We start from the raw sequence: 26,246 nt of genomic DNA, 5'->3' as shown, positions 1-26,246 counted from the left end.
ATAAGCTCTGAACGTGAGAAAGAATACTTTGGAGGGACTAAAGTTGACAAACGGGGAAACTATGTGAATATAAGGGTCCAAAGTGTCAACAATGGATAAATATATTCTAAAACAGCCCTACATAATGTTTATACCTTCCAACGAATAAATCATGGATCATACGAAGCTAAACATAAAGGAAAGTGAGGAATTACAAACTACAGGGGCTAAAAGTGTCAACATGTGCAAAGTATACCTCTGAGTGACCTTTTGGTAGACCCGAAGCTTTGTAATGGTAAAATATACTCACAAGAATATGTGGTTAAAATTTCATAAAGTTTCATTATCGTATGAGAAAGTTATGATCAAATTCGTGTTCGAGGGGTTAAAAGCGTCAACATTGAATTCTATTTACAAGGTTGGTCAAGGACTTAACCAAGTTAGTAAAAGTCCCAAGGCCCTTAAAAATAAGGTTAAGAGGTCAAAAGTGCAAAAACAAAGCTTAAAACCACGTTACAAAGGACCAGGGACCAAAAGTGCAAACTTTGAAACTTGTTTGGCAGGTTATACAGGTCAGGCGGCCCGCGTTAGAATCCCTGGTAACCTCAGGCGGGCCGCATCAGACTCCCAGCATCAGATTTCGTGGACAGCTGCCATTTCAGGCCTGTTAACCGACTTTGAGAGCTTGTTTTACATACCAGGGGCTGCCCCAATGGTATTTCATGCATAGGGGGCACCTGTAATGATCTTGTATCATGTGTAGACTTGTTGGCACCATCCTATGAGATCAAAATTAGTATATAAGAAGCTTGAAGTTGTGAACATCACTTGCATTCATTTACAACTTTGCACAAGTTCACTTCTGGAGCTCTCTGGACTTCAAGCCATCTTCCTAGTGATCTCTAATCTCAATTAGGACTCTTGTAAGTGTCCTTAACCCTTCCTAATTCGTTTTAGCTTAGTTAATTAGCTAAAAGTCAAACCGTCGTAATTAAGGTTTGACTTCGTGATTAATTAAAATGTGCTCTGTCAAATCACGAATTAAAAGTACCTTTAAGTAGGTAATTATGTGGGTAACAAACCCTTAAGAGGGTATTTGCAGATTCCCACTCTAACTATACTAATTGTCGAGTCAAAGCTTATTATAAAAAGTCAACAGAAAGGTTATTTGCGAATTAATGCATAATTAGCAATGTAGGTTACATGCAACCTGTTTGATCATTAAAATAACTTGGTAATTAATGTAAGAACATGTTCCAACATGTTCAACTCGACAATTTTCAGTTTAGGCTCGGTTTGGAACCGAAAGTCGCAAAGTTTGACTTCTGCTTTGACTTTCAGTTCTGACCCGTTTAAGCCAAGATTAGGATTGCCTTAGAGCTTCTTTTGGACCTATTTGCATGTTAGTATAACTCTCTGAGATTATACAACTTGGTTCACTAGACATCCTATTCACATGCATGTTTTCGTTAATCGCTTATATGTTGACCATTATGCCCATTTGACCTTAAAACGTGATTTTTGAAAATGTAAAAGGGTAGGAACCTTAGCTACTGATTTATAAACTTGCACCCAAAATTTAAGGTCAGTTTGAGGTCTAGATTAAGAGTTATGCTCAATAGTGTAATTAAGAGCTTCTTTACTAATTAATTGGTGTAAATTGCATATAGCCTATCAAAACCCAAATTTTTATACCAAACTTTTTACCCACTGTTATAAAATAATATTTTTAGATTTTTGGGGATTTTTATTTATTTTTAGGCTGAGCATAACTTAGTATTCTAAGATTAATTCGGTTTATGCCGGTTTTGCCCTTTTTAGCCATAAAATGAGTTTTACAAATCCTTTTGACCTCAAACCAATTTCTACTGATTTGTTATGATAAATAAATTATTTTGAGCCTTCTGGAATATTAAAAATATCAGCTTTTTACAGAAAACCCGGAAATGGCTCCAAATCGCCTTTTTAGGCATTTTTAACGCATAAGTGTGCACTAGAACCTTATTAAGCTTAAGGGATTGAACCTACTGATGTAATTAGTGAATTTTTATATTTTAAACAGTAGGCAAATGTTTTGAACTCAGAATTCAAGAATTGACCTTTTAGGCACATGTGAAATTACCAAAATGCCCCTACGGTGCATAGTAAGGTTAAAGATAATAAATTTCACATAAATTTGATACCCTACTGTTATAACTTAGTAAATTAAGTATATTTACTAATTTAATCAGACCTGTAACTCAGGTTATTATATTAACCCTTTTTCACCGTATAAAAATGACCAAAACGCCCTTATGAGGCATAGTTTTGGTTTAAAATCATTTGGGGCATAATGGAAGGTATCATTCTGATATCACAACATATTTTAAGCATATTGACTTCAGAAACTTGTATTTGACTCTTATGGTTACTCGTTACGCATTATACGCGTTCGGATCGGCTTATGTGACTAGTTTGGCCATTTTAGCCGAAACGGGTCAAACCATATCTTTTTGGTCTCAAAATCCAGAATGTGATTATGTTACCCGTATAAAACAAGTGTGCAAGCTTGTTGGGACAAAACCACATTCTAAAACGGTCCTCGCCTTATTGTCCGTTTAAAACCGTAATCTTCATATAAAACTAACCGGTCTAAGCTTAAGACCCGTTAGGATTCTAATAGGTTGTTAAAACCTTAATTTCCAGATCTAGGAGCCCAGTAAAAGCTACGTGCACTCGTTATATTTGGTTTATACCTTGCTCAGGTAAATACGTTTAACTTATTTTCCCTATACGGGCTTGGGGTACGGTATATAAAATACCGCTTGGTCGGGGAATTGACCTTAACCGGTCTTGGTTATGTGCAGTCAAATTAACCCGTTTGAAAATGTTGTTTTGTTTGTTTAACGCCTTTGGGGGCTTAATGACCATGTCCCGGATATCCTTGGCATCATTCAAAGAATGGCCACGACCTTAGCACTCGGGTGTAGGCGTAAACCCGTAGTGCTGTACAACATGTATAATCGTCGGTACGAGAGAAGTCTCGCGGCGGAATTATATTAAGTGGTGTGTCAATTAATCTTTAAACCCGGCACGACCCGGGCTACCGAACGCAGAACGAACATGTAATTCTTTTACAAGATTAGTAAGCAAATAATTATCCCAAGTTATAAAAAGTTTTATGCCACGAGCATTTAAATCAATTTTAAACATTTTCAAAATGAGTCAGTTGAATTGTATTTACCAGTGTAAACTGACGTATTTTCCAAAAAGACTAAGTGCAGGTACTACGCGTAATAGGTTGGTCACTCCTTAAGCATCCATAGAAGTCTCGCAAGCTTAGGATGCATGAAGTCTGTTGAAATGAAGTTTCCTTTTTATTTGATTCTGTCTGTGGATTCTATTTCGACATTTTGTGATACTCGAATATTACAATAATTTAAGTTGAAATAAATCTATCTTTGCTTCCGCTGTGCATTATAATTTGTGTTGTTTGACGATGATGATATCAACTACGTCACGATAATCCCCCACCGGGCCCACCGGTGACACGTGGAAATTAGGGGTGTGACACTTGGGGATAGGCGGAATCTGTGATGATCGGTAATTGTAAAAGATCGAAGATGGCGGTTTCCACAATGCTGTGATTGAAAAATATATTTTGCAGGGGGTGTTTGAGATTCCTTTTAACTTCTGACTTATAACATCTAAGAAGACGTAAGTGAGAAGTTAGAATTTCTTACTTTTCAATTTCTCCTTCTTCAAGCTGATGTGTGTAAAATGCAACATATAAAACACATCAATTAAGGCATAAAACTAACCCTTTTTAAGTACTAATGTTGGAAAAAGAGTGTTTTTGTCTTCCTTTTGTATTTTCAGGATGAAATGAGCTCAAAATCACAAAAGAAGCAAAAAGACCCCTAATTCTATCATAATTACAAGAAAAGGAACAAAAGCAAACTGCCCGGACCCTCAACGGCACCTCCCAAGACAAAGAGAAGAGAACAGATGTCTGAACACGCCCCGTGTCCAGTGAACACGGGGGCGTGCCCAGGAAGCAGCAGAAAAGACAAACCAGTAGAAGCTTCCATTGCTCACCACGGGGCCGTGCCCAGCGGACACGGGGGCGTGTTGAAAGTACAGCAGGCGCATTAATTGTAATTCGCAATTACAATTAATGAAGAGAGAGAATGTCAGACGGGCACGGGGCCGTGTTCAGCGAACACGGGGCCGTGTCCAGCGTTCTGTTCAGCCTATAAATAGAGGAGCTTGGCTTCATTCTCTCTCATCCCTTGGCACACCACCTCTCTCACACTTCATCCACCACCCACCACCACCATAACACCATCATCCACCACCATCATCCATTGTCCATCATAGAGTGTGTGAGTCGTCTCGGGATCCAAGATTGATCGTAAGAGTTCTTGACAATCAAGGCCATGTTTGCCTAAGTCTCTTACATCACTTGGTGAAGACAAGTGTTTAGTATAATACTTTTTATTTTTAATCTTTTGCACTTTTTATTTGGTTTTGTATTAATGACTTTAATAACTAGTTACTTATGTTGAAGGTGATCTTTCCTTATCGTTTGTCCGTGGTGTCTTAGCATTATTTTACTGTCTATATAAAATAAAAGATTTTCACCATTCATATCTCCACGGTCTATATGGAGGTATGTTGGCTACCTGGTCGGGGGTTAAGGGAACGGTTTGGTAAAGGTCTTGCCCTTGTTCAGCGTTTAGAGGTCCTGCTTGGGACCTGGGTCAAATTTAGTAGGATCTCCTTCAATACCCATAGGTATTGGATGGCGGGGATCCAAACTCTTTGACCCCCTCATAAGCTAACTACTATTAATACTATAACCCGGCTATTTAGGACTGTATCCCTGCTGACTCAGACTACTTAGCCGAGGGTAACGTCACCGCCAAAAGCGGGGCCTACCATAATTTGCATTAATAACTTAATTCATTATCTTTCAATAATCCAACCCTTTAGGATTGTATCCTTGCTGACTCAAACTACTGGGTTGAGGGTAACGTCACCTCCGAAAAAGGGGCCTACTACAATAACTAAGATAATCTCTTAAACAAGTGCAAAAGTGCGAAAATAATCAAAGGTTATACTAATACACGTGTCGGATCCAAGTGATTCATCTTGTCTATCTGTTTTTATTTTATTTTATTTTTCAGCATTTAGTTAGTTTTCATTTTTCTTAGTTTAAAACATTTTTCTAACTTTTTGATTTGATTAGACGTTGAGGATAAACCGGTATTAAAAGCTCTTGTGTCCTTGGACGACCTCGGTATCTTACCAACACTATACTACGTCCACGATGGGTGCACTTGCCCATATGTGTGTTTAGTGTTAGTAAATATCGTGTTTTATAAATTTAAAACTTGGCTAAAAGTGTAAAAAGGGCTTAAATATATATCTAAAATTATATTACACTACACGCACATCAAGTTTTTGGCGCCGCTGCCGGGGACACAAGGATTTTAAGAAAGCTTAAAATCGACGGCCTAATCAGTTTTTCAAAACGCGCGCATTTTTCTGCATTTTAGTTTAGTTTTTGCATTTACAGTAGCTTGAACACGGGGCCGTGCTCGCTGAACACGCCCCCGTGCTGCATATTTTAGAGTAGATACCCAGATACAGAGTCTGACCACGGGGCCGTGTTCACTCAACACGCCCCCGTGCTCAAAGTGACCAGTTAATTTAATTAAAACGCCCAGATACAGTCCCTGAACACGGGGCCGTGTTCACCCAACACGGGGCCGTGTCCAGCTTCTGTTTCCGTCTTATTTTTGTTTTCTGGTCCCGAGACTCAGTTGTAGTCTGTTGAGTGATTCCTATGGATCAATACTCAAGAGATTACAACTACACCTATGATGAGGATGATTATAGGGGTAATTATTGCACTAATTGTCGTAATGCACACTCGGTTCAATATAATACTTCATATCAACCATCCAATTCATACAACCATTATGAGGAGCCCAGGTACGAGCCATCGACTTCATACACATCCTATGAAGACCAAAGGTATGAACCTCCTCCCTCATACTCGTATTTTGATGAACCAAGGTATGAGCCTTCATACTCATACTTTGAAGATTCAACATATGAGCCACCACCTTCATACACTTATTATGAGGAACCATGGCGTGAACAACCCACCTCATATGAGTACTATGGAGAACAAAGTTTCGACCCTTATCCATCATATACTTACAATGAAGAACAATGGTATGAACCATCTACTTCATATGAGTACTATGAGGAACCAAGGATCGAACAACCGGATTCAAGCTTAGAGGATCCAAATTCTTTCAATCTCACCGAAGTAACCAATAGGATATTAGAACACATTAAAACTATCGAACGTTGCATAAAAGAATCTCGCGCAAGGGAAGAGGAATCCCGCGCGAGAGAAGAGTTAAAAAGTAATAATAACGTAGAGATAGTTGAAAATGTAAAAATGGAAGAACAAGAAAGTGAAAAACAGACACATGAGTTAAACAACGAAAATGGTGAGTCCGATAATGTTAAAATTCAAGAAGAGTCTAATTTAGAGGAAATTATTCTCTTGTCACCTACTTTCGAAAACAATTGTTTAATAACCCCTCATGCTAAGTTTTTAAAAGAGTTAAACACTAGTGCTAAAATTGAAGAAATGGTAAGTGTTAAGTTAACTAATGATCAAACCTCGCTAATAAAAGAAGATCCTTTTGAAATTAACATCACACCGGTTCCATGTTTCTTTCAAAATTCGTTTATTAGTAATGTCACTATTGATAAAGATCTTTGTGTTAACATAATGCCCAACTACATTTTTGAAAAGTTAAGTATTAGTGATTTTACTCCACTTCAAATACCCATTTTTCTATCCGACCGAAAAGTAATGAAATCAATCGGTGTAGTCGAAGATATTTTGGTTCGAACAAATCAAATGGTAATCCCAACCGACTTCGTCATCTTAGATGATGCCCCCTAGTCTTGGGAAAACCTTTTGTACAAACTCACAAAGCTTTGAAAAACCGGAAATTCAACAATCTAACTCTTCAATTAGGGGCATTCAAAAGGAGCATAGATCTTGAGCGCTCAATGAAATATCCTTTTGGCAACAATGACCCCCTAATTGAAGATGAAGCTGAACCACCTGATACAAACCACGAGGAAGACCACTTTGTCGACGAAGAGGTAGCCATAGAACAAACTTTTAAAGTTCTTGATCTAGATGAACCACAAAATAAGGTGTCTCCTAAAGACCCACCCATCGAGCTCAAAGAACTCCCTAAAGGTTTGGAATATGCTTTTCTAGGCAAAGATGGTAGTTTACCTGTAATTATTTCGTCTAAATTAACTAGCGTAGAAAAAGAAAAATTAGTTAACCTACTTAAAAAACACAAAAATGCGATCGCTTGGAAGCTTGTAGATATTAAGGGAATAAGTCCTTCCATGTGCACGCACAAAATTTTAATGAATGATGACTACAAAACAGTAATTCAACCACAACGAAGAGTGAACCCCAATGTTCAAGAAGTGGTTAAAAATGAAGTCATCAAACTACTCGACGCCGGACTAATCTACCCTATCTCCGATAGCCCGTGGGTAAGTCCCGTCCAAGTAGTCCCAAAGAAAGGAGGTATGACGGTAATAACTAACGAGAAAAATGAATTAATACCCACAAGAACCGTCACAGGATGGAGAGTCTGTATAGACTATAGGAGATTAAATGAAGCAACAAGGAAAGACCACTTTCCTTTGCCCTTCATTGATCAAATGTTAGAAAGATTATCCGGTCATAAATTTTATTGTTTCTTAGATGGTTTTTCAGGTTACTTTCAAATACCGATAGCACCAGAAGACCAAGAGAAAACAACTTTCACATGCCCCTACGGAACTTTTGCATATCGACGCATGCCATTCGGTCTATGTAATGCGCCTGCAACATTCCAACGTTGTATGGTCGCCATTTTCCATGATATGATTGAAAAAACCATGGAAATCTTCATGGATGACTTTTCCATCTTTGGAGACTCATATGATCAATGCCTCGATAATCTTGAACGAATGCTATCCCGATGTGAGGAAACTAACCTCGCCCTTAATTGGGAAAAATGCCATTTCATGGTAACAGAGGGAATAGTACTCGGACATAAAATCTCAAGCGAAGGAATGGAAGTTGATCGAGCAAAAATCGAGACCATATCTCGATTACCTCCTCCATCCTCCGTACGAGCAATCAGAAGTTTCCTAGGGCATGCCGGATTCTATAGAAGGTTTATCAAAGACTTTTCGAAAATTTCAAGACCTCTAACAAAATTGCTTGAAAAAGATGCACCCTTCATCTTTGACAAGGAATGCAATCAAGCATTTCTGACCCTCAAGGAAATGCTAGTCAATGCACCTATCATGATAGCGCCAGATTGGAAATTTCCTTTCGAAATCATGTGCGATGCAAGCGACTTTGCTGTTGGAGCAGTCTTGGGACAAAGAAAAGAAAAACATTTCCACCCAATCTATTATGCTAGTAAAACTCTAAATGATGCACAAGAAAATTATACAACTACAGAGAAAGAGTTACTAGCGGTGGTCTTTGCTTTTGATAAATTTCGTTCTTATCTTGTTCTTTCTAAAACAATAGTTTATACAGACCATGCAGCCATCAGGTACCTCTTCAAGAAGCAAGACGCAAAACCCCGTTTGATAAGGTGGATTCTACTCCTCCAGGAATTCGACATCGAAATCAAGGACAAAAGAGGAGCAGAAAACACTGCTGCAGATCACCTCTCACGCTTAGAAGACCCAGCTTTGGAGACAACCAGGGACGAGCAAATCAACGAAAAATTTCCCACGGAGTCCCTGGAAATGATGGAAAGCAGACAAGAACCATGGTATGCCGACTACGCTAATTTCTTAGCCAGCGGTATAGTCACCAAAGGATGGCCACATCATCAAAGAAAAAAATTCTTTGCTGATGTAAAGCATTACTTTTGGGAAGACCCCTATCTTTTCAAAATGTGTGCTGATCAACTCATCCGAAGGTGTGTCCATGGTAATGAAGCACAAAGAATACTCCGTCATTGTCATGAAGGTCCATACGGAGGACATCATGGTGCCTCAAGTACCGCAAGAAAGGTATTTGATTCTGGATTTTACTGGCCAACCATTTACAAGGATGCACAAAACCTTGTAAAGACATGTGATGCCTGCCAAAGATCGGGTAATATTTCTTCCAAAAACGAAATGCCTCAAAATGGCATTCTCGTTTGTGAAATCTTTGATGTGTGGGGACTCGATTTCATGGGACCTTTCCCGCCTTCAAAAGGAAACAAATATATACTTGTGGCGGTCGATTACTTGTCTAAATGGGCAGAGGCCGAAGCTCTTCCAACAAATGATGGAAGAGTAGTAGTAAAATTCCTAAAAAAATTGTTCTCACGTTTCGGCACACCAAAGGCATTAATAAGTGATAGAGGTACCCATTTTTGTAATCATCAACTCGAAAAAATCTTAACAAGATATGGGGTCTATCACCGGGTCTCAACAGCATATCATCCTCAAACAAACGGGCAAGCCGAAGTGACTAATCGAGGTTTAAAACGAATACTTGAGAAAACCGTAGGGATAAATAAAAAAGAATGGGCTGACAAACTAGATGACGCTTTATGGGCTTTTCGAACCGCTTATAAAACCACTATAGGCACAACCCCATATAAACTCGTCTATGGAAAAAGTTGTCACTTGCCAGTAGAAATTGCTCACAAAGCCTACTGGGCAATTAAAAACGTAAACTTAGATTTGGAAGTTGCCGGTAAGAATCGATTTTGTCAAATAAACGAATTAGAAGAACTTAGGAATTATGCATATTCTAACTCCGAAATTTATAAAGAAAGAATGAAAAATTTGCATGATAAATATATTAAATCTAATGAATTTCGGGTTGGAGACCAAGTTCTATTGTTCAATTCGCGACTTCGGTTGTTTCCTGGTAAGTTAAAATCTAGGTGGTCGGGACCTTTTTCAGTCACCCATGTTTTTCCACACGGTGCAGTAGAAATTAAAACTCGAAATGGGACACCATTTAAAGTCAATGGCCAACGGCTGAAACTCTACAGAGGATCCATTGAGGATGAGGAAGAGGAAATCGCACTTCAAACGGTCAACGAATAAACTCATACCAGACATGTCACAGGTAAGTATACATTCGGAACTGGTAAAAAATCATCTAACCATTATTCGGAGATAAGGGGCATGCACACAAGCACATAAAAAAAAAAAAAAAAAAAAAAAAAAAAAAAAAAAATTTCAAAAAATTTCACCCGGCACGGGGCCGTGTTCGCTGAACACGGGGCCGTGTCGAGGCGACTGTCGGGATAAAACCCATTTGTTCTATCAGTTACACCATTCCACACGCCCCGTTTCGCCGAAAACTCTCTGGTTAGAGGCGATTTTCTGCCAATTTCGAACGTTACCACCAAGCCTAACAACGTCAAGGTATGATTCTATCCTTCTTAGTAGTTAGATTAGTTACTTGCATGTAGTTAAAACATCAAAAATTGGGGGAAATCTAGGGTTCTTCATGTTCATCCGGATCGAACTCAAAAATTTTTGATGAAAATTGTTAGTAGTAGTTTAGAGTAGAGTAATAGGAAGTAAATAGCCATGTATTGTTGATAGATTTGTCCGATTTCCAACTAAAAACACAAACCCTTGTTCTTGAACCGAAAAACACAAAATCGAAGGGGTAAATGGTTTGATTTTGGAAAAATGACACTTAGGGTTTCATTTTCGGGGGAAACCGCTGCTATTAGGCTAAAAATTTTCAGGTTTTCGAAACCGGGACGAAAAAATGAAAATTAGGTGTTACAGACGACTGAACACGGGGCCGTGTTCGCTGAACACGGGGCCGTGTCCAGCCCACTGTCTGCAGTTTTCAACCCGAATTTCCATGTTTCGCACTAACTTTTGTTGTATTCTTTTCAGATGTCCAAATTCACACGGTTCAATGCCAGCGAACTTGATGCAAGGGCTCGCTATGAGGTCCTACAAACAAGGCCCGAAGAATATCCAAGGCGGGCATGCACCGATCTGCTGACAATGGTAAACCAACTGGACCGCTTCAACAACATAGTGACGGGTCCGCTGCACGTTGCATTGACTACCCGACTTCGGTCGGTCCACCAATGCACATTGGAGTTCTATAGTACGTTTATCTTCAACTCGAGACGCGACCCGTTTGATCACGATGCGGTCGAGTTTCGATGTGGGGGTACGACCTATAGAACCTCCATGGCGCAGTTCGGATCAATCATTGGGCTGTACAAAGATGAAGAAGCAGGGAACGAAGAGAATACCGGGGGGTTGCGAGATTTGGACGCAAGTGAACGTCAAGCAGCATGGGCACAAATCGGTGAAGGGATCTATAACTCCAGCAGCACAAAGAGTACCAAACTGAGGGACCCGCTATACCGTTACATTCACAGGCTCCTCACGTACTCGTTGAACCAACGCCATGACAGTAGTGGCGTTGTTGGGGTTAGAGATTTGGTTGTCCTCCACTGCATCCATAACCGGAAGCCTCTCGATGTTTCTTACCTCCTACTGCGGAACATGCACTTAAACCGCCTTGCCACTGCTCCTACACCAATCTTCTTCGGGGGATGGGTGTACCGTCTTTTCAAGCACTTCGCGAACATCCCGAAGTCCTTCGAAAGGAGCCCATGGTCGGGACGGGTTGATTACCATATCTGCCGGGCCATGAACTTGCTCTATGAAGCGGAGGACGGGACGGTGAGCTTTCAAAGGACGCAAGGCTACGCATGGAACCCGCAAGAGGCTCTAGTTCTTCACGCACCACCTCCACATTTCCAATACCCTCCCCAAGGCGATCCGGGTCAATCCTCCTCTCAAGGAGGCGGTTTTCCTAATTTCCAAAGTTTGCATGATCTTTTGCAGGAAAACCTCATGTGCACTCGGAACACCTACAACCTTGCCAACAACACACATCTCCGGGTGGGAGCTATCGAACGCAGCGTCAACGACATACAAGATGACATCGGTAGCATCCGGGAGTACATGGCGAGGCAGGGAGGCGGAGGTGAAGACAGTGATGAAGATATGGAGTAGGAGGCCGGGAGGAGCAAAGGGCTAGCTGGTTATGAGCCCACAGGTTTGATCACCCTTTCCTATCGAACAATTCATGGCCTGCGTGCCATTTGTCAAGACAATTTACTTTCCTTAACTCTTTTCTTTTTATTTTTACTTTGTTTTTACTTTGTGTTGGATAATGTTTAACTATGGTAAGATTAGGATGTTTGGTGCTTGGTTGGATGGTATTGAATGCTTGAACAGGTGCAATGCAAGGGTTAGAATGCTAAACATTAGCATTCGCAGCCCTAGGAGGAAGAAACCGGGAGAAAACAATATTTTTCTGGCTAACAGACTGTCCACACGGGGACGTGTTCAGCCGACACGCCCCCGTGTCCATCTCCCAGATCTGCTGTTTGGCTACTGACCTGCAGATTTTTGTCCAACACGTGGCCGTGTTCACCCAACACGCCCCCGTGTTCACCCTCTGTAAGTTCTTCGTTACTGGCAGTTCTCCACGGGGCCGTGTTCAATGAACACGGGGCCGTGTCCAGAGTGCCAGTAACACAAATCTTTGTTCTTAAACACACTTTTACATATTCTAATCAACCAAAAACTCTATTTTTGGACACATTGAGGACAATGTGTAATTTAAGTGTGGGGGGGATGCTAAAACCTTGGAATTTTGCAAAATCCTAAAACAAGCCTTACACAAAACTCTATTGGAACCGCTAAACACCCCAAATTTTTTCAAAAACTTTTTCATTTTTTTTATTTATTTACTTGTCTTAGTTTAAGTTGGGAATAACAAGTTATAAAAGGGTTATATTTTTACAAACTTACAACCGATAGCGTCGTGATAAAAAGAACTAACATAAGAAAATTATGAAACGGTATAACAAGTCTAGCTAAAATTCGATTATATATGCTTGTTCACATAAAAAAAAAAAACCATTCCCACAAAAAGTGAGTTTTGAGCCTTTATTGAGCATAAAAATACACATATTTTAGATTAAATGCTCATTTTTCGTTTCTTGTGTGAATAGCCGCTCGGTTTTTACAAATCTAGAACTTGCCACGACGATACATTCCCGGTCCTTACCAACTTAAACCCAAGTAAGTAAATGATGGAGGCATTAGGACTAACTATTTTTCTTTCAAAACCATTATTTTTCATTTTTTTTTTACCTACCCAAAATCCCCCTAGAAAACCCCTTTGAGCCTAAACCTTTCATTTCATTACCCCCAAAACAATTTTTTTTTACCTACCAAAAAAAAAAAAAAAAACCTTTTTCATTTTTTCACCTTTATTTTAGTGACAAACTCGGTTTTTCATAAACATACCTTTACGTGATCAAAAAAAAAAAAAAAAAAAAAAAAAAAAAAAAAGAGAAAAAAATGTTGAAGTCAAAAAACAAACATAAGCTACAAAAAGCTTGTTTGGAGAAATACTTCAAAAATAAATATCACCAAAAATAAGGTATTTTACGAAAACCGACACTTGTTACGATTTTCGCCCTTTTTACTAACCACTAACCAACCACCCACCTTTAAACCCAAGCCTTCACCCCAAAAGACCTCTTGATATTTACAAAGGTAAAAGTTAAAAAGGAGGAGGATTGATCGCTTGGCAAGCATATGGAAAATGTAAATCCGTGCCGCTCTCGAGCGATTCACTTAAATATACACCTTCGGCCGAGTGATTGAGTGATCTCCCGTGAGGTATGTGAACTTGTATATAAATGGAATTTTAATAAGGCATGCTATGCCAAATTAAGTAGTTTATCTTATGAAAAGTTCAAAATAAACCATGACGAATAAGATTGTAAATAAAATAAAAATAGAACCTATACAAACCTTGGATTCCCGACACTCTAGGACAAGTTAAAAAACTTCTCTTCTACCTATTCCATTTGGGAGTGTAAGCCACATTAAAAGAGTTTTGCTTGAGGACAAGCAAAAGTTCAAGTGTGGGGGTATTTGATGTGTGTAAAATGCAACATATAAAACACATCAATTAAGGCATAAAACTAACCCTTTTTAAGTACTAATGTTGGAAAAAGAGTGTTTTTGTCTTCCTTTTGTATTTTCAGGATGAAATGAGCTCAAAATCACAAAAGAAGCAAAAAGACCCCTAATTCTATCATAATTACAAGAAAAGGAACAAAAGCAAACTGCCCGGACCCTCAACGGCACCTCCCAAGACAAAGAGAAGAGAACAGATGTCTGAACACGCCCCGTGTCCAGTGAACACGGGGGCGTGCCCAGGAAGCAGCAGAAAAGACAAACCAGTAGAAGCTTCCATTGCTCACCACGGGGCCGTGCCCAGCGGACACGGGGGCGTGTTGAAAGTACAGCAGGCGCATTAATTGTAATTCGCAATTACAATTAATGAAGAGAGAGAATGTCAGACGGGCACGGGGCCGTGTTCAGCGAACACGGGGCCGTGTCCAGCGTTCTGTTCAGCCTATAAATAGAGGAGCTTGGCTTCATTCTCTCTCATCCCTTGGCACACCACCTCTCTCACACTTCATCCACCACCCACCACCACCATAACACCATCATCCACCACCATCATCCATTGTCCATCATAGAGTGTGTGAGTCGTCTCGGGATCCAAGATTGATCGTAAGAGTTCTTGACAATCAAGGCCATGTTTGCCTAAGTCTCTTACATCACTTGGTGAAGACAAGTGTTTAGTATAATACTTTTTATTTTTAATCTTTTGCACTTTTTATTTGGTTTTGTATTAATGACTTTAATAACTAGTTACTTATGTTGAAGGTGATCTTTCCTTATCGTTTGTCCGTGGTGTCTTGGCATTATTTTACTGTCTATATAAAATAAAAGATTTTCACCATTCATATCTCCACGGTCTATATGGAGGTATGTTGGCTACCTGGTCGGGGGTTAAGGGAACGGTTTGGTAAAGGTCTTGCCCTTGTTCAGCGTTTAGAGGTCCTGCTTGGGACCTGGGTCAAATTTAGTAGGATCTCCTTCAATACCCATAGGTATTGGATGGCGGGGATCCAAACTCTTTGACCCCCTCATAAGCTAACTACTATTAATACTATAACCCGGCTATTTAGGACTGTATCCCTGCTGACTCAGACTACTTAGCCGAGGGTAACGTCACCGCCAAAAGCGGGGCCTACCATAATTTGCATTAATAACTTAATTCATTATCTTTCAATAATCCAACCCTTTAGGATTGTATCCTTGCTGACTCAAACTACTGGGTTGAGGGTAACGTCACCTCCGAAAAAGGGGCCTACTACAATAACTAAGATAATCTCTTAAACAAGTGCAAAAGTGCGAAAATAATCAAAGGTTATACTAATACACGTGTCGGATCCAAGTGATTCATCTTGTCTATCTGTTTTTATTTTATTTTATTTTTCAGCATTTAGTTAGTTTTCATTTTTCTTAGTTTAAAACATTTTTCTAACTTTTTGATTTGATTAGACGTTGAGGATAAACCGGTATTAAAAGCTCTTGTGTCCTTGGACGACCTCGGTATCTTACCAACACTATACTACGTCCACGATGGGTGCACTTGCCCATATGTGTGTTTAGTGTTAGTAAATATCGTGTTTTATAAATTTAAAACTTGGCTAAAAGTGTAAAAAGGGCTTAAATATATATCTAAAATTATATTACACTACACGCACATCACAAGCCATAAAAGTCCTTCTTAGAGAGTGTTTGAAATTCCTTTTAGCCATAAAAGTCCTTCTAAAAAGTCGATTAGGGGGAGAGTGTGGAGAGCAAATACTGAAGATAGATGGTAGGGTTTGGGATAAGTGAGAAGATTAGGGGAGGGAAGTAGATTTGAATTTAAGAAGAATAGGAGGGAGCGGGAATTAAATTAGGAGGGGGATTTTAACAAATATTCACATTTTCAAAAAATTTAAGATTTCAAAATCCCTATCATTTTTATCAAAAAATTATAAATAGTTCTAATGTAACTAACATCTATTTAAACTCTAGATTGATTACTTTATGTATATAAAATTACATAGAATAAAGTTAAATTTTTACAGAAAATATATTGTTTTATTTTTCAATGGAAATATTAAAACTAAAACAACATTTTAATTTTTAGTAAATTACAATATATGTTACAAAATAATAAGTATATGGGCATAAATCAGTGGTGTTCAACGGTTCTGTTAACGGTTAATTCGGTTTTTATAACCAAACTGAATTCAAGAACTGTCAAGCAAAATCGAATAAATAAATATGAATTGGGTTTGGTTTGGTTTTCGGTTAAAAACCAAATTCATCCGGATTAAGTTTTCCCTTGTATTGGATCTAGTTTATGACTCAACACAACTACAAACACTTTAATGAGTTCACCATTTAACACGAACAAAAACCAAGAGTTTGAAATCACGCTAAGACGTACACAGTCTGAAGTAGTCTAAAACGAAAAAAATACAAACTTGAAAACCGAACCAAATAACTGAATATGTATTCCGTTATTCGTTACAAACTGAACCAAATAAAAATAACTGAACAAACCTTGTTAACTATCATTGACCCTAACCCATAAATCATCCTAACGAACCATTGATCATCCTAAAACCCTTTATTGACAATAATGGAACATGAACAACCCTAGCTGACCACCGCTGCCCTAACTAACCTATAAATAATCCTAATGGACCACTAATCATCCTAAACGTCATTCAATAACAACCTTAGTTGACCATCTTGTCCGTAATTGATATTTTAATCATCCTAATTGACTATTAGTCATCCTAAACAACCTTCATTGACAATAATGTAGCATGAACAACTCTAGTTGACTATTATTGGCCCTAATTGGTCCATTAATCATCCTAATAGGCCATTGATAATCCTTAACGCCCTTCTTTGACAAAAATGGAGCATGAACAACCCTAGTTGACCATCAGTAGCCCAAATTGGCCCATCGAGCATCCTAATGGACCATTAATCATCCTAAACACCCTTTGTTGACATTATTGGAACATGAACAACCCTAGTTGACCACCACTAGCCCTAATCAGCCCATCAATCATCCTAATGGACCATTGATCATCCTAAATGCCCTTTATTAACAACAATGGAACAAGAACAACCTTAGTTGACCACCAGTGGCCATAACCGACATATCAATCATCCTAATGGACCACTAAATATCCTAAGTGTTCTTTATTAATAAAAATCTAGCATGAACAACTATATTTGACCACCAATGTCCCTAATTAATCTATCAAGCATCCTAATGGATCATTCATAAGGCTAAACAGCCTTCATTGACACCAATGTAGCAAGAACAACCCCGGTTGATCATTACTGGCCCTAACTGATCCATCAATCACCCTAATAGACCATTGATCGTCCTTAACGTCCTTCATTGACAAAATTGGAGCATGAAAAACCCTAGTTGACCATCACTGGCCCTAATTGGATGATTAACAATCCTAATGGACCATTGATAATCCTAAATGCCATTCGTTGACAATAATGGAACATGAACAACCCTAGTTGACCACCATTGGCCAAAAGTGACCTATCAATCATCTTAATAGACCACTAACCATCCTTAAAGCATGAACAACCCTAGTTGACCACCATTGTCTCTAATTGATCTATCAATCATTCTAATAGGCCATTGATCATCTTAAACGCCCTTCGTTGACAATAATGGAACATGATAAACCCTAGTTGACCACCACTGGCCCTGATTAACCTATGAATCATCCTGGTGGACCACTAATAATCCTAAACACCCTTCATTAACAAATACGTAGCATGAACAACCCTAGTTGACCACCACTATTCAGATTGATATACCAATTATCCAAATGGACCGTTAATCATCGTAAGCAACAGTGGTGGACCTAAATTTTTTTTTCAATGGTGTCCATTTTTTTCGGTGTTCAAAATTTTCATAACAAAACGTTAAAATTTTCGGGTCGGTCCTCGTTCGGGTCGGGTCATTGCGAGGTTTAAACTAGATTAAAAAAACATGAAAAACATGCTATACATGATTGAACCCATGATCGCTTGTTGGTAAAGAAAGAGATTTACCACTACACCAGATTCTTTTTCTTTCTATGGTGTCCACCTAATTGTATTTATGGGGTCGTTATACAAATTTAATCTACCGAATCTACTAATTTTTTAAAAAACAATGGGGTCCGGGGACACCGACCCACTCTATGTCGGTCCGCCCCTGTAAGAAACCTTTATTGACCCTAATTGGTTCATCAATGACCCGAATAGTCCATTGACCATTCTCACAACTCTCACCATCGGTGATCGGGTCTCGGTTAAAAAGTACGTGATAGAAGAGTTTGTCACTATGTCTTTAGGAGAAATTATTTATTTTATTGTTTATCATGTAACCATGTTGCTTTGTATATGCTATTTATAGCCATTTGCATAGTAACCATTTTTCCATTCGAAACAGCAGCTTTCTTCCGTATTTGAGAATTGAAGCAGAACATATTCGTGAGTTTGAGTGCTTTGTATCGGGCTATTTATAGCCTTTGCATTATGGAATACTTTATTATACTTCGTACTTACCTATATTTCATTGTGTAGGATGTTGTTGGGCCTTGTGTATAGAGGCATTAATGCACATAATGAATCGTTCACAAACTTTTACTCTTTTAAGCGTTCAACAAATAGTTGATTGCTAGTAGAAGGGGGTAGACCACACCGTGCCTTTCGGTACATAGGCTATACGAATCAAGGAAGAGTTTATAGTGAAGTTGATTATTACAATATTATTGTTTTACGTGGATTAATGATTCTTACTTAATTTTTTAATTGCTTTTTTCATAATTTTATTGAGAAAATTATGTTTTCTTGTATAACTTCTATAACATTATGTTTTCGTTGTGACATACTCTATTATATATATATATATAGGGGACCGCTAAAATGAGAACCACTACGAGTTGTAAGAACCACGAGAACCGCGACCCGCGGGTGGCCGTTGACCACGAAATTTTTTTTACACCTAGATCCGTATATTTTAAGACCGGGTGTAAATTTTGGGTTCAAACGGCGCACCCGAGGGGGTAGTTTTTTACGGCCAAAGTTTGGTTAAAAAAAAAGAAAAATTAAAAAAATTAAAAAAAACCCAAACTTTGGGCGTAAAAAACTACCCCCTCGGGCGCGCCGTTTGAACCCAAAATTTACACCCGGTCTTAAAATATACGGATCTAGGTGTAAAAAAAATTTCGTGGTCAACGGCCACCCGCGGGTCGCGGTTCTCGTGGTTCTTACAACTCGTGGTGGTTCTCATTCTAGCGGTCCCCTATATATATATATATATATATATATATATATATATATATATATATATATATATATATATATAGTTTTCGAAGGATAATGAATAGTAATTTCAATTTTAAAATAATATATATCTTTTTAATATTTTATTATATTGATATATTTTTTAATATTTATTTTTAACTTTTAATATATTTTAATTTTTTTCTTTTTACTTTTAGCTTTTAACGTATTTTTATTTTTCCTTTTCTAAATCCATATTTTCTTTATCATTTATTTTGTTTTCCATAATATTTTTTTTGAATTTACCTTTACGTTATCAACTAATATGAGATTTCTTTAATAAATTATGTTCGTTAATTTTTTTCTAAAAACTTAAGTAGGTAGTTGAGCTTACTTTTTACCCTCGATTAATATAAGTTTTATTAAAAACGAATTTATATTCAAAATAAAGTATTTATTTGCTATCGTAAAGTAAAATGATACGATGATAAACTGAACCGATTCTAACGGTTTGGACTTCTAATCAACATTCTATATTTTCAAATAACGTTTGTTTTACATTACCGTTTACTCCGTTTCGCCGCAACGCGCGACTGAAAAAAACCTAGTTTTCATTAACATCTCGGTATGTTTTTTTTTTCAAACCGAGTAAACAAAATTATGTGAGTAGTAACTTGCAAGTAATCAAAACATAAATGTACATGTTATGGAAGCTGTCACATAATTTTTAAAAAAAGTCACGGAAAGTTTTTTTTTCAAAAGTCGAACAAGTAAAACATAATTACTTTTATTTGTTTTTTATCGTGACAAACCGAACAGATTCCATCCGGACAACTTTAATACTAGTACTAGTATTCGTATTTTTTGATTTTCGGTACTCATTTTATCGAAAACATAGATGTATTCACGATAAAATATCGTTTTGGAACCGTTATTTGTTTTTATCTTTTTTGGTTGCTATACCGGACATCGGTACCATGCCGCTATCCTTATGAATTGAATCGATACACCGAATTCTCACCGTAGCGCGTGAGGATTTTACCTAGTTATAGATAAAATACAAAAAAAAAACACAAGAGATATCAAAGAATCAAGAACATACATTGATAGAGATCCTCAATTGTACCTTTGCTTTCGCAATAGTGTATCATTTTGGAACCCCTATTTGTTTCTATTTTTTCGGTTATCGTAATAAATTTTGAATCGATACAAGACCGATGAAACCAATGACACACCATATACCCTTACTATGCATAATTTTATTTGTTTACAAAGTTAATGTTCGTTTAACTATTTATTTGTATACAAATCAATTAATATTTCACAAAGAGAATATTAACCCCTTGTTTTATTTAATTAATAAATTGTTATAAAAATAATTTCACAAATTAATTTTTTAAAAAGAAAACATCTACTACATGACTCCGTAAACTAAAGTTTAATTAACAAAAGCTATAATTTTAGAAAATGAGTAAATTGCCAAAAGCGTCCCTGAGGTTTGAGCATTTTTGTCATTTTCATTTAATACATCATTTTTGTACAATATAGTCCTTCACCTTTGAGATTTTTTTGTCATTTTCATTCAAACGTCTAACTTTTTTTTTTTTTGCCAAAATCGTCCCTGAGATTTGTGATTTTTTTTCATTTTCATCCAAATTTTTGATAGAAAAAATAAAGCAAATTAGACGTTTGTATGAAAATGACAAAAAATTTCAAAAGTGAAGAAGTATATTGTATAAAAAAGTTGTTTTGGATGAAAATGACAAATATGTTCAAATCTCATGGACGATTTTAACAATTTACTATTAGAATATTGACTATATATCACACTTTTTACACCCATTTTATTGACCGTACTTCCACAGTACTTTATGATCGGTCATTTTCATTAAAAAAAAAAAGCAGAAAACACATTTTAAATTTTACTCTACAAATAAAGAACCACCCTTTCCTCTTTGCCTCAATCCCATCATCACCGTTCTAAAAAATTTGGATCTCCATGTGGTTCCTCCACCGTTAAGAGATAGCTTCAACACCAAAGGTAAACCCCTGACTTTGTTTTTACTTAATCATCAGTGAGTAAGTGGGTGTTTGGGATTACTTATTTTACACCAACTTTTAACTTACTGACTTGATAAAAGTTAATAAGTTAAAAAATAATGTTTTGGCAAATGCAAGAAAAAAAAATGATAAAAGGGTTTTTTAAAAGTAAAAAATTCTAACTTATTCGAACCCAAAAAATCCTTTTGGAACAAATTTCCCATTAAGGCGATGGGGTATGGGGCTTGGGTTGGGGCGTGGGTTGGAGGAAAACGCCCAAGTCACCATCCCGGAGGCTTGGGTTGGGGCTTGGGTTTGGGGCGTGACCCCTTTGGCGTGGGTTTGAAACCGGGTGTGGGGCGGGCTAGCAAGGTGACATGACGGGCTTTCAATGGTCACGTGTCAACTCATGCCCCCAACCCAAGCCTCACCATACCCCATGGGCGTGAGTTTTTTTTCCCATTCCACGTGTCAACCAATGCCCAACCCAAGTCCCAACCCAAACCCCACCATACCCCATAGTCTAAACCCCTGCCACCAGCCTTCATCAATTAAACTCCCCCATCTATAGCTTCATTAATCACTCCCATCTGCCGCCTTCATCAATTAACTCCCCCATCTATCTACCATACTGTCAATATACCAGCTTCAATTAAACCATTACTTACATCAGACGACTTACCTGACCAATGCAACTTGTGGATGTAAATTTTGGTAGTATAAAAAGCTTCTTATTTCAATATTAGGTTATGACCGAGTGTTTGATCTTTCTGATACTTATTGTTGTTTGGAATTCTTCTTAACAGTTAGCTGAAGAAGAAGAAGAAGCAGATTCAAGCAGTAGTAAGTAAGGTAATAAAAATTTTATAGACTACTTTCGCCTCTTTTGAGATATGTGAAGTTTTATAACAGTTTCTTTAAGATAATGAAGAGCTTTAAAATAATAATAATAAAAAAACCTAGTGCATCAATATCTTGCTTTTCACAGTGTTTTGATTAATTAGTTAGATTTGAATTTGTGAATTTGACCATGTTATGTTTGAACTGGTAACATGTTATTTTATCAAGATTATTTGGGGATTACTAATTACTTATTGAACGGACCAATTTTGAAATGTAATCTCCACTGTTGATTTGTTATATGATGGTTGTGCCCATTTTAGCTCATATTATGGTAATTGGTCTCTTACATTAGCTTCTCTTGAGCAATGTTAGATGGGTGAATTTAGACCATGGGGTATGGTGGGGCTTGGGTTGGGGCATTGGTTGACACGTGGAATGGGAGCCCCCCACCACTCAAACCCACGCCCATGGGGTATGGTGGGGCTTGGGTTGGGGGGCATGAGTTTGGTTTGGCCATTGAGAGCCTGCCATGTCTCTTACTAGCCCGCCCCACGCCCGGCTTCAAACCCACGCCAATGGGGGCCACGCTCAACCCAAGCCCCCGGGGTGGTGGCTTGGGCGTTTTCAGCCAACCCACGCCCCAACCCAAGCCCCATACCCCATGGCCTTAGCTCTTGAGCAAAACTGAAAATAATATTAATCAATTTTCCGGAAATCTAAAGGACACCCAATTCTCCCACTCGAGTTGGTTTCGCCTCGCCCTACTTTTGACCCATAAGAAAGTCATTGCTTGCACTTGGCTAAAGATCCCATCGATGCTCACCCTTTTCCCGGCAAAAATCACCTCATTGCGAGCCTTCCAAATCGTCCAACAAGTATCACAGCTCTCACCATTCTTCTTTTGAACGCTGATACATTGAGGAACCTGTGAAACGATCTTTTCCCAGATTACAAATGCCTTTCCAAGATCTAGACACCTTAATCAGTAGAAAGGACAAAGAACTTTCTTGGGTGTGAATGGATGGATGATACAACTCTACTCCACACGGCATTCTTTTCTTGTTTGAGCCTCCACCACCACTTCAAAACAAGACTTAAATTCATTACTTTAAGCGAACCCAGCCCCAAACCACCTTTTTCGGGGGGAGACCCGATCACTCTTTCCCAACACACCCAACTTGTTTTAGCCTTCTCTTCATCCCCGCCCCAGAAAAACCGACGTCTAACCGCTTCCAAAGTATCTAAAACACCATTTTTAAATCACTAATTGAGGTCAACGTCAGTTAGAATCAGAATCGCCATTTTGTTGTTTTATAGTTCTACAATAAAACTCGTGTTCCTTTTTTGGATTCTCACCTTCAACAGCTGAACACTTGACCTTAATTTTTATTTAGACATTAGCCACAAAATTTAGAAAGTTTCTATATTTATATCTATTTTGACTTGTATTAGCTTTAAACTCTATAGAAACTTTTAGTTTTAAACTACAATTTTTAAATAATTAGTAAATCATAATACGAAACAATACAAGTCAAAGTAACACACTTAATACGACACAAAAAATGTAAAACTTATTAGAATTTGGTCTGGTTTAAATAATTCTAATTTTGTTATATTATTTGATTTTAGTTTTGAGTTTGGTAAATTGGACACCCCTAAATCCAAACACAATTGTTTGGCTATGTTAAGGTTGCTTGATTAAGGAAACATACCAAGACAACTAGTTTAGTTTGGCATGAACAATTAAAAAATTATAAACCCTAACTGAAATTGTTTTTTTAAACCTTGATTTTGAAATTTCTCAATAATTTCAGCATGCAGATAACTGAGATTACATTCTCCATAATACAAGGGATACTTACGACTGGAGATGAGGAATATGGAAAGTTTTACAAACCGTATGCTACTTTAATTATACAAGTTCTAAAGATAGCAATATGTGCTACGAGTGGCCTAGACTACTTTCATAATACGAGGTAAACACATGTTGGTCATTACATTTCAATTGGTTATTAAGACGAGTGTTTAATACGTTATGGTAATGATCTTTAATATTATGCATACACACACAAATAGTTCTTGGAATCGGGTTTAAAGTTTGTTCTTATACAATGACCAAATTCAACAACCCCCTTTTTCCCTTTAAGAGATAACAATGGTTTGGTTTTTTTTTTTTTTTTTTTGAGATAGTATTTGAAACCTATGTGTATGGTAATCATAAACTAAAGTCATGTGTTTGCAGAATGGATTGGTACAACTGTCAACCACGAATACTTGCTGGGCATACGCAACCATTGGTTGCATAGAGGCATTCATGCATATAATGAACCGTCCACAAATTTTTACTCCTCTAAGCATTCAACAGTTAGTTGATTGCTATGACAACTATGAAAATCCAGAAGCAGAAGGGAGTACGTTGCCTATAAGAATCAAGGAAGAGTATATAGCGAAACTCATTATCCTAGTAGGAATGGTAACTCTATCCGTAGGGGGGAATGCACAACTCAAATGGTTTGTAGAAAACGATTTAAGTTTTAGTATAATAAAACTAATAACACCCCTAACTTAATTTTGTTTGTTGACAGCTACAACCAACGTTTACGATCGACGGATTCGATGCGATTGAGAAAGACGAGCGGTCTATTGAAGCCACCGTACGGTTACACCCTGTAAACGCAAGGGTCGCATCTAAAATCTTAATAGAGACACATGATCAGGCAGTGAGAAAAGTTTATCAATAATTTGTTTTTAATTGTTGTTTATTCTGATTATTTTTCTTTCTTTCAGAATCATATTATTCGTTAAGCTGATGTCGACAAGAATCGTAAACTTGATCATAGCGTTTTGATAGCTGGCTATGGGACAAGAATCGTAAACTTGATCATAGCGTTTTGGTTTTACGGGTTCGTAGTTAATCAAGTCAGGTCTTTTCGGGTCGGATTCGGTGATCGGGTCTTGGTTAAATAGTACGTGGTAGAGGAGTTAGTCACTATGTCTTTAGAAGAAATTATTTATTTTATTGTTTTTCATGTAATCATGTTGCTTTGTAAATGCTATTTATAGCCATTTGCATAGTAACCATTTTTCTATTCGAAATAGTAGTTTTCTTCTATATTTGAGAATTGAAGTAAACAGTGTTTTTTATTTTTTTATAGTAAGGGTGTTTTCGTAATTTCACACCAACTTAACACCAAAAACCAACTCTCATCTACGTTAGGGACTATCCGTGAACGAAATTGCAAAAGTTGGGGACTATAGCTGTAATTTTAGAAAGTTAAGGACTAAAGGTGAAAATGGAGCAAACCACATGGAATATCCGAGCATTTTTTTCAAGTTTTTATTATAACCGAGCTACGGTTACAGAGATTACTCTTCTGAAAAACCCACAGAGATAATTCAAAAAACCCAATAACAATCGCAAAAAGTTAAGCACATTGCGAGCAATAACGTACCGGAAAACGGTGGGGGTAAGAAAAAACCAAACAATTTCGCTAAACCCTGAAAAACAACAAATTAATGAGCAAACAAACAATTAAACGCATCTATCGGATAAACAAAAACCTAATCAACAACCAGATTTTCAAATGACGATCAAGGGAGTTGGAGAGGAACATGCAGTCGAATGGGAAAAAGGCTTATAAGGCTAAGGGGTATTAGGGGTTGGATGGGGTCACCTAGGATGAACCACCATAGTTCTCATGGATTAAACAACAACCATACACCTTTTTCTTAATTATTTAAATATATTTTACACAAAATAAATTTAAAAAAATGAGGATGGTGGTTTGGGTTATGACTACACCATATAGGATGGTGGATTTGGATGGTAGATGAAAGTGGGGTGGCATGACGCTGAAATGGAGGGTAATGGTGGTCTTGAGGGTCATGACCACACCCTATAGCCTAAGGGTAAAAGGTGTGTGAGGCATGGTTGGAACATGATTTGCCACGTAGGAACTGACGATATCTACAACATCTCTCTCAATGATTCATGGTGGTTGGTGTGGATTGAACCACGATAGGCACGGGCCACC

At 37.8% G+C, this 26,246-nt stretch overlaps 1 long non-coding RNA gene across 3 annotated transcripts; it reads left to right on the top strand.

Moving 5' to 3' along the window:
- The first annotated feature begins 21,342 nt into the window (after positions 1-21,342).
- Positions 21,343-25,364, top strand: LOC118483697. Of its 3 annotated transcripts, XR_004871099.1 has the most exons (6): positions 21,923-22,083; positions 22,176-22,221; positions 24,027-24,188; positions 24,455-24,723; positions 24,798-24,932; positions 25,000-25,324. It is a non-coding gene; the product is annotated as an uncharacterized LOC118483697 (long non-coding RNA). The 3 variants fall into 3 exon arrangements; XR_004871100.1 differs by lacking the exon at positions 21,923-22,083 and adding an exon at positions 21,343-21,370 and having other exon boundaries at positions 24,798-25,364; XR_004871098.1 differs by having other exon boundaries at positions 21,922-22,083; positions 24,798-25,364.
- Positions 25,365-26,246: the final 882 nt, after the last annotated feature.

Source organism: Helianthus annuus, chromosome 2 (genome assembly GCF_002127325.2).
Source record: "Helianthus annuus cultivar XRQ/B chromosome 2, HanXRQr2.0-SUNRISE, whole genome shotgun sequence".
Lineage (NCBI taxonomy): Eukaryota > Viridiplantae > Streptophyta > Magnoliopsida > Asterales > Asteraceae > Helianthus > Helianthus annuus.
Note: the sequence above shows the minus strand (reverse complement) of the source record. Positions and strands in the feature narration are given on the sequence as shown.